Raw genomic sequence first — 9,694 nt, forward strand, 5'->3', positions numbered from 1 at the left:
GCTGAACCATTCCATGCTGCAGTGCTAAGGTTTCTGCCTAAGTCCTGTGTCACTTAGTAAAGTCTGAACTGAACCTCTGATATGGACAATAGTCTTTTCGCAGCAACCATTCCCTTGTTTCTGCTACTGTGATGGGAGGTGTTGCCAAAGGAAAAGGCAGCACAACCAGGCCTGTGCTGTACCTCACTACTCCAAGTTTATTGTCTGTTTGGAGCTTTGGTATTTGTTGTAATTGTGCCTGTTCCCTTTTCTTGTGAAGACAATTCCAGCCCAAAATCTTGTCTCAAAAACCCCCCAGAAACGTGGTTCCACACAGAACACTGTTTTCTTAGTGTCATCTGTGCTGGAACTGAGAACACAGTTTGCAGTATCTCAGTGCTTTGAAAGACCTTTAAAACCATTTTTGGAGGGACAGTGATTCCCGAGTCAAGTGTCTGTGAAAGTCATCCTGGCATATTTATATCTGCCAGACCAGGATGAGACTGTCCATGCTTTGATGCTTTGGATTTCAGTACCTGCTGAAATCCCCTGAACAAATGGTGCTATTAATTACAGGGCCTGGCTTTGATGAATGATACATAGGGGACAACATTTCATTTTGTCTAGGGGGAGGTAAGTGGGATGGGGCATTTCTGAGTGTTCAGTGATGCAGGAGAGGTCCTGGGTGTTGCCTGATCAAGGGGAAGTTGCTTCCTCTCTCTAGAGTGCTGTAAAGTCAGTGTCAAGTCACTGTGGCATCTGGGTTATGTCACCTTCTGATGGGGCTACCTCTTTATACATCAGATTTGCTCAGACAAAAACCAATTCAGCTCTTTACCTAAAAAGCTTTCAGAATTACTCTAGTTCTAAATGGCTTTTGCCTGCCTGAGGGACTGTCCCAGGCCATTTTAACACCAGAGCAATGAATTTGGGGTTCAGATTCTTATTCAGATAGGTGAGATGGGGTGTTCTCAGAGGAAGCCCCAAGATGTTACCACTTCTTTCCCCACATCCTTTTGAAAGGGCAAAGAGAAGTCTTACAAAAGCTGCTTATAAGAAATGCTTGTTCCTGAAATGGTGAATAAAACCTTTTTCCACAGCTTTGATTTAGCTGCGGAAAGTTGATTTCTTATTTGTGTGTATCATTATGTTTCTGTGCGGGGAGGCCGTGTCTATGCCAGAAGGTTGAATTAATATTTGGGGTACCTGAAAGGTTTGTCTGTACAAACAGCACTACTTGTCACTTCAGTCATCTGAGAACATCCCTAACTGGTTTCACAAAGGGCCTAGGTAGCAGGACTACAGGGTAGGAGGTTTGTGGGATACCAGCTGGTGTAACTGGTGTGAAACATGCCCATTCAAAAGGGAGAGGAAAAAAAGGAGCATCATAAGACAGTGCTATTGAAACTAAGAATGGAAAGAAAGTATTCACTCCTTTTAAAGCACCCAAAGTGGCAAGGAACAAATTGGGTTGCATGATGTTCTCTTGTGGCCAAGAGAAGACAGCAAAGACAGAAGATGTGATTATTGGTTTTTAACTGAGTTTAAGTATTTACACTATAGATGGTGACATGATTTAGTCTTCATATTCATAGAATCATAGAATCATAGAATGGTTTGGGTTGGAAAGGACCTTAAGATCATCCAGTTCCAACCCCCTACCATGGGCAGGGACACCTCACTCTAAACCATCTCACCGAAGGCTTTGTCCAACCTGGCCTTGAACACTGCCAGGGATGGAGCATTCACAACCTCCCTGGGCAACCCATTCCAGTGCCTCAGCACTCTAACAGGAAAGAATTTTCTCCTTATATCCAATCTAAATATATATATTATTATTATATTCCAGTTTAGTGATTCACTTCAGGATAATCTGAATCACACCTTGGAAATTCCTATTTCTTATTATGACTGTAAAGGTTTCCTAATGAGAGTGGCTGAGATGAGATCTATACTGTATCCATCCACGTTTGTCAGAGTTAGACCCAAGGTGTCAGGGAAAGAGAGTGTCAGGTTCCAAACTGCCTGCAGTGTCAGGTTCCAAACTGCAGTGATAGGGCAAAGCTTGTTCAGTGGTTATGGAGGCACAGGGAAGAAGTAAGTTTGGGGAAGGCACATAGATGTCAGCTGGAGAAGCAAAGGCATATTTGGGGATGTAGGAGTTCAAGAGTGAAGGTCAAGTGAGCAAGAAGTGCACATAGGACAGTAGAACTAGGAAAGGGGTTTCATATCTATTCTAGTTTAGAACAAGCACATGGCTATTCTAACCCAGAACAAGAAGTTCAGTCACCTCCGAATAAACTAGTGCTGATGTCATGTGGCTGTGAGATGGGAAACCAAAGTTGAAGTCTACCTTATTCAGGTCATGGACAGGAACCAGAGTCTTCCATGCTGGGTCTGAGTGTACTAACTCAGATACAATGGATGGCATCTGTAGCTTGTCCTTCTGGAAGCATTTGATTTTGTACACATGATTAAATACTTGCACGTAGTGTGAAACTCCAGGTACCCCACATTATACATGGTAACACCAAAAACAGGATAGGAGTGCAGTGGAAGAAGAAATTCCTTGCAGGTCCTGAGAACATACTCTTGTGGAAACTCTTATATTCTTCTTATGAGAAATTTCAGTATAATTTAATTGACCTTTCCCAATGAAATTGCACTGAAAAATTCCCTGAACAGGTCTCATCAGGAGCCTTTGGAGTCAGGAGGACCAGAAGAATCCTTCAGGTAATAAGTTTAAGACAAATAAAAGGAACTAAGTTGTGACATGAGTGGCTAAACAGATTGCAGAAGTCATTGACAAGGAATACAATGGCCAAAGGCACAAATATGTTCAGAGAACACTTAGATGTGTAAATAGAAGGTGACTCCATCAATGGCTAAAATGACCAGGGAAAGACCAGTCATAGAAGAACCTGGGGTTTATATTCTCCCTTAAACAGCCTGCCCATGCCTTCTGGTAGAGATCAAGTACCGAGCTAGATTGCCTTTTGCCCAGTATGGCATTTGCATTCTTGTTCTGAGTCCTTTTGCTTCTTGCCCTTGTGACAGTACTGGAAGATGACACTGGTTTTGGTCAGCCTTGTGTGTATGCCTGCTGCTGTGCCCTGTCTGGAGACTTCGATCTGTAGGGTATGTCTGATGCAACTGCGCATTATGGTCAAACACCGTTTCTACATGCACATAAGATAAAGAGGGTATTACCCTGTGCCTTATGTGTCACAGAGCATGCAACGGCCCAAACCAGGCAGTCTTGCTTTTGTTAGTGCTTCCCAGATTCCCAAAATCTGGCATAAACTCCAGAAGGGTGTTTTCCAAATAGCCTACAAAGCTGGGAATTAAAGACAAGTGTGAAACCTCTTCCAGCTCCCTCTGTCATCTGGGCATGCTCGTGCCACGTGTCAGTATGGGCTGTTGGGACATCTGGAATGGGTTCATGTGGGTCCGTGGTGTCTGGACCATCTCGCGTGGGAAATCCCTCAGTACTCTGCTCATTTCACTGACAGGCAGCTCATGCCTCCGCATGACAAACTAGAGGCAGACCATTTGCAAAGCATGGTGGAGGAGGATGTTCTGATCCTGATCCAAAACTGTTCTCACAATAACCTCATCTGACTGGTTTAGCCCTCCAGATGGGACAGGCTCTTACATCCAGCACAGGGATATGATGTACAAACATCTAGAAACCGCTTTATTGTTTGTTCAAGGCAAAACCTGCTCCCATCCTCCTCAGTTTTACATGTGTTTAATTCCAGTGATCCAGTTTCTGCGTGGCATTAACCATCACCACACTTGACTCTTCCCGGATGAGGAGCTATTTTATACCTTCCAGCTGAAAAGACACCCAACTTAGGTGAGTACACACCTGCAGTCTCAGCCTGAGCAAGGCATTTAAAGATATTCTTGGCTTAAACTGGGTCTAGGAGTGGGTGAAACTTGGCACTAAGATGGCACATGAAGTGAATGACCTGCGAGAAAGTGTTTTACAAACAGGGAGGGTATCAACTTGGAGCTGCATTTTTATGTGGTGATAGGGCAGCTCTCTGACCTCCTCACCTAATTTGCAAGTAATCTTGTCAGGACAAAGAATCCACGCTGAGCCTGTGCTGTTGAGACTAGGTGGTTATCAGGACCTGCACTAGGGAACTTGAAGGTAGTTCTCGTCTCTCTGTGGTATAGAGGAGTCACTATGGTACTGACTGCACTGCAGAGATATGCTTTTGTATTAAACAAAATACACACCAAAACCCCTCTTCTACAGCACCATGGAATTAATGGTCTTCCTAGCTGGTTTCTTTCAGGCCATTTGTGCTACAGGGGTGAGTGTTGAAGATAAAGATTGAATCTGCAGCTCTGAACACCACGGATTGCTTAATTCATCTTAATAGAGGTATTCGCTCTGAACCTGAAAAGCTTTTAGTTGAGATTTAGCCTGTGGTTTGCTGTTACAAATTGCTTGGTGGTAACATTGGTTTAAGACATTGCTGTCTCCTGGCCTCTTGTACTTGCTGCTATGCTGGCACAACTACTCCTGTGGTTGGGAACCAAATGGGAGGAGCCATCCAACTTGAGGGGGGAAAGGTTTAGTTTGTGTTTGTGTGTTTAAAGCAGGAAAAGCTCCTCTGTCTGCTTCAGCACCTGGTCACACCGAGTTTTCCTGGCACAAAGCAGTGGAAAGAGCACTTTGGCATGGAGGGAAATGAGCAACAGAGGGTGAAAGGTGAGCTCAATTCTGGTAATGCCAGGGTGCATGTTTTTATCTCACCATGATTTAGAACTGATCTCAATAGGTGAAAAATGCTCAAATGCCTTTAAAATTGTTGGCCTTAATCTTTGCTTCTAGATGTCTTGGCAGACACTTCAGTCTATGTCCTTATCTCCCAGTCTCCAGCCATCTTCAAAGGTTTTCCAGCCTCCCATGTTTTGTAAGTGGGCCCTGCAGCCCATTGGTATTGAAAATGTGTGAATGAATAAAATCATTGGAGTTGAATGACAATATAAGTGTCAGTTGTCACTGCAAGGAATGTTTCCTTCATTTCCATAATGAGTTCATTGAGAAAGAACCCGTTTTAATATAAAGGAAAGCAGTGTTTCCACAGTGATATTCTCCTCATCACTTAAATCCATTATGGAATGTAAAGATCATTTGCTATATACCTCATCAAACCACCTGAATCCAGAGTTACCATGAAGAATATGGTGAGATGCCTGGGAAAACAGGCAAAATCTATAAAAAGAGCAGACTTCCAAGGAACTAGAAAGTGGTAAATTAATCCCATTGAAAGTTTGCCAGCCCAGCAATGGAGCTGTCTGATAAAGAAAGTCCCTACAAAGCCAGAACACTGGAATACCCAAATGATGAGGTTAAAGAAATGCTTGCTTTGTTTAAGGAATTATGGTGCTTTTGATGAAGTTTCCATTTGAAAATTTGAGTTGTACTTGACAGGATAAACTTTGTATCTCCAAAGCCTGTCTCCATCCACAGAACAAAACTCCTATCATTTCTAAACATAGTCTACTGTAGCTGAAAGTGAAACTTAACAAAGTCTCCTTGGCTATAAATAGCCATATATCCAAATACTCTAGTGCACTGACAAAGGTTGAAATCTCATATCTGGCCATTAATTAACATGGTTCATTAATGGAACTGCTAGGCCCCAAAGTGTGGAGTTTGCTACTGGCTTCACTGGGCAACTCACGCTCATAGCTTGTGTGTAACAGGTTGGGAACCCCTTTTCCCTCTCCATCCTTTCACTGCATTCCCCAATCCTGTGAAGATGAAAGAGAAGGAGAAGGGAATTTCTGCTTGGATTTCTTTGCAGCGACACACAGACAGAAGCAGCTCAAGGGAATCCTGCACAGCAGAGGTTAATGTGACCCACATATAATTGTGTGAAAAGATGCCACTCTGCGCCTTTGTCAAAGAGGCTTCTTGTTACAACCCAAGCTATCTTGTCCGCAGCCCCTTCAGCAAACACGGTTTTCTTGCATTAAATCACCACTGCCCTCTTGCCAGCTGCTTAGAGTTTGCACATTATACAGAGGAGATAGAGAATAGATATTTATATATTTTTAAAATGTGACAGATTGTCTTGGAACATATGTAGTAGTGCCTTGAAATGAGCTACGTGCATGTGATGGCCGAGCCAGCAGACCCTGTGTGTGTGTGGTTTGGGTTTTATTCCTTCTGTTGGAAATCTGAGAGGCCCAGACACTCGAGCTTTTCTTGTTGCTTCTCTCTGAAATATTCATGACGAGTTGGCGACCTTGATTCTTTGATACCTGCCATTTATTTATGTGCCACTGACGATAACTGCTGCTAAGTACATATGTCAGTGACATGGTTGAGTGAGTTGGATGATAAGGGGAAGGAGGGCATCTGAGGGATGCGTGTGCTGGAATAAGATTACTTTATAAACTCTGAGGGCATTTTAGGAGAGTGCCATGCCACCTTATTCACCCCTCTTTGGGTTTCTGACTAAAGCCTGCTTTCGTTGCTTCTTCTCCAGCTTTTTCTTCCAGCTTGGAAATCTGCTGTTTCACTGCTGCTTTTCTTAAAGATGATCATTGGCTCATTACCAAGTGAATTGCTAATGAATTAGTTATGCTTACATTAAAGGAAAAGAGATGCGAGTCTGAGGAGACCCAAGGAATTCTTCTCAAGTGAGAAACAGCTCCTCTTTGAAATGGATTCCAGGGGGTTGGTTAGATGATATGGGGCATTTTGGTACTCTAGAAAGGCAAGGAAAGATGAGGATAGAGCAAAGGAAAATGAAAACAAGAGCGTTTGAGCAGGAAAGCATTAGTATCACCTTGTAAATGTGAAATTTAAGCAGGCAAATCTCATTGCTTTTGAGTAATACCATTATCTGGAAGGATGTGGTAACCTGCAAGGCACCAGGCGTAAGGTATTGAAGGTGGGAGTAAATATGTTGACAGAAGGGGTTACAGAAGTGATGAAGTAATAGAATGTATGGGGAAAGAATTCCTGAGTGAAATTAAATGAAGTCCAACATGAACCAGTTTTTGCTGTGGTTGTCAAAGTGTAAAGACATAGAGAATTAAAGAGAAATTGCTGGATCAAATGTGGTTCCTTTTGGCTGCGAGTTATTCCATGGGCTTTTGGGGTCATAACTGGTGTCAGCACCTGGGTTCAACCTACTTTAGCTAAAGTTTTGTAGCTGAAGGATGTGACCAAGAGCCCCATTGTCCTGATTAACTTGCTGTAGGTGCCTGTGCTTTCTGCAGTGGTGATCTAGGAAGTGAAGGGTGGTGCTTTCCTGACTCAGGTGCCCTAGTTTAAAGTCCCTTCTAACCCAAACTATTCTATGAGTGTATGAGTTCAAGCTGGACTTTGAATGGGAATTGGAAAGATAAGGTGGAGGAGACTGATGGTCCCCTAGTGCTGAATGCTGAAGAAGGGACTCTAATAGGTAGATGTATTGACAAAGTCTTTCTTCACCTAAACTGTGAAGTGAGGGAAGTCAGAACAAGGAAGATGATGAAGCAGTACCTCTCCCATGGATTCTCTTTTCACTGTATTTCATACAGAAAATTGCAACACTGTCTCTTTTGGGGGTTGTCATTGTTCCCTTTTGGAAGTCACACTGAGCAGTATACATTCTCCTGAAGAGAAGTTTCCTTCTCTGTAAGCAAATGTGGGGAAAAGGAAGAGGATCCAAGTGTGGAATTAAAATTAAACAGGCCTAAGAGGCTTCTGCATATGCTTCTTGAACCGCAGACGTCCTAGAGAGGCAGGAGATAAGGTGGCTTAGGGAATGCAGCTGAGTCCAGAGAGGCATTTATTTAAGATTGATATCAAACCTTGGGATTGTGAGTGGGAGGTTTTTTTGAGGAAGGAACAGGATGTTGCCAGGAGGGAGGGAGGCTGATTTATTAGGAGAGGTCAGTAGCAGGAAGTCACTGGAGATACGGAGTGGTCTAAAACACAGGCCAAGGAACCCGCGCAAGGACACTGGTTTATGCTCTGAGATTCTGGCCCCTCAAAATAAGGCCAACAAAGTGGCTGGGTGGTCTAATTTAGGGTCATCCTTGGTGGTCCTGCATAGATGTGTTTTGGTCAGCTTTCTTGTCCATGTGTGTGTTTGCGCACAAGGACCGATCCTGCTCTGGGGTCTGTTACGCAGGCTTATACCATTAAAAAGAAGATCAGTGCACTTGGAAGAGAGATTTCAGACCGTTCTTAGGATGAGAAGTCATTTGGTGCTTACACAGATAATTGGGCACATGGGGACATGAAGCAGTCGTATTTATCATTAGGCTCCCCTCCCTGTGATAGGAAAATTCCCTGGGACACAAGAAATGAAGACTGGCAAGAGAAGAGGAGTCACAGCCGGGAATGACCTTTCAGGCCATAAACAGGATTGGAAAGTTCAGCTGGGTGGAAAGCTTTAGCTAGCTGTCAATCTGCAATCTGCAGCTCCACGTCAACGTAATGGCCCATTTATCTTGAGCAGAACTACTGCAGGCATCAGTGCTTTTTGATACTGATGACTATAAATAAATTCTTGATTATTAGGCACAGCCACCTTCTGTCTAACCCACTTCTGAGTGTCATCTGTGTGTATTTTGCTGTCTTGTCTTCTGAGCCAGTCAAAACCGGGTCAGGAACGGTTGTCCTTCCTGAGAAGGAAGATGCTGTCACAGACAGCCCTCAAGTCAAGCAGGCAGGAGTGTGGAAGAAGGGACTTGGGATCTCTGGGAAATGGAGCCTTGGAGTGAATGGGAGGATGCCTTTTGACTCCAGATGGCCTGAAATGACTTGCCAAAGGTTGCACAGATGATTTTTTTCTTGGGTGCAGGACTAAGTTCATATCTTCTTCGAAGGGACGAATATCTCAACAGTGCTCCAATATCCCTGTTCAGCTTCCCATTATTGCAGACTTGGCTGTGTTGTGGTTTTATTCCGTGCATTTAAACCCTGCTGCTGTGCTTTTGATTCTTTCTGCAGCTATTCTGGCTGTCCCTGCTGATAATTGCCCAGATTAGATCTACACAAGAGGGTAACATCTGAGCTTTTAATGCTGTCCTTTTATCTCATGTCCTCCAGCTTGTGGTCCTGTTGTCCCTGCGCAGCTTGGTATGTGGTGATGTTCACCCTCCTGCTTACACTCAGTGTAATGATTTATCACGTGTTATCAGTAGGACTCTGTACAGTGTCCAGGGACAATGTTTTCTTCCATCTGGTTCCAAGCTGGTGGAACACTCTTCCATATGGTTTTCACATGTGGTTCTTCTAGTACCTCCTCTCTATTTTTTCCCTCTGCATTCATCATTATGCAGTTCGTCTTAAAAGTACACTTTGTTTCACTTTATAAATTAGTCATGTGCACGAATTAAAACTTCAGCAAATGTGGATAGTTCTTAAATGACAGAGATTCACAGCTGGGTGAATCTATCTTCTGGAAGAAATACCCACTCCCACTGCTGCAGTGTTTCACACCACTCTTCATACAGATATTAGCCTGATGGCTTGTTCTGGAAGAATCTTATCTTCTAACATGTGCACAAGTCTTTTGGTTCTGTTCTGTATTATGAAGATGCTGGTTGCAGTTATAGGTTCATGACGTGGGCAGAACAGAGCAGGGCATAAACTCCAGAAGTGTGTTTTCCAAATAGACTCCAAAGACTGTGAAAACATGGTTTTATGTAAATCATACCAAGACACAGTGATTCACAATGGCTTGAT

The 9,694-nt window shown here is 43.4% G+C and overlaps 1 long non-coding RNA gene across 2 annotated transcripts in view; it reads left to right on the plus strand.

Moving 5' to 3' along the window:
* Nucleotides 1-4,384, plus strand: part of LOC133221509 (uncharacterized) — a 48,281-nt gene extending 43,897 nt beyond the window's left edge. For both annotated transcript variants that reach the window (XR_009728012.1, XR_009728011.1), the window contains exon 3: nt 3,741-4,384. This is a non-coding gene — a long non-coding RNA (uncharacterized LOC133221509). The remainder of the gene's footprint in view (nt 1-3,740) is intronic.
* The last annotated feature ends 5,310 nt before the right edge of the window (nt 4,385-9,694 follow it).

Source organism: Neopsephotus bourkii, unplaced genomic scaffold, assembly GCF_033783945.1.
Source record: "Neopsephotus bourkii isolate Nb327-2 ecotype Australia unplaced genomic scaffold, CSIRO-AGI_Nbou_v1 NB_1542, whole genome shotgun sequence".
Classification (NCBI taxonomy): domain Eukaryota; kingdom Metazoa; phylum Chordata; class Aves; order Psittaciformes; family Psittacidae; genus Neopsephotus; species Neopsephotus bourkii.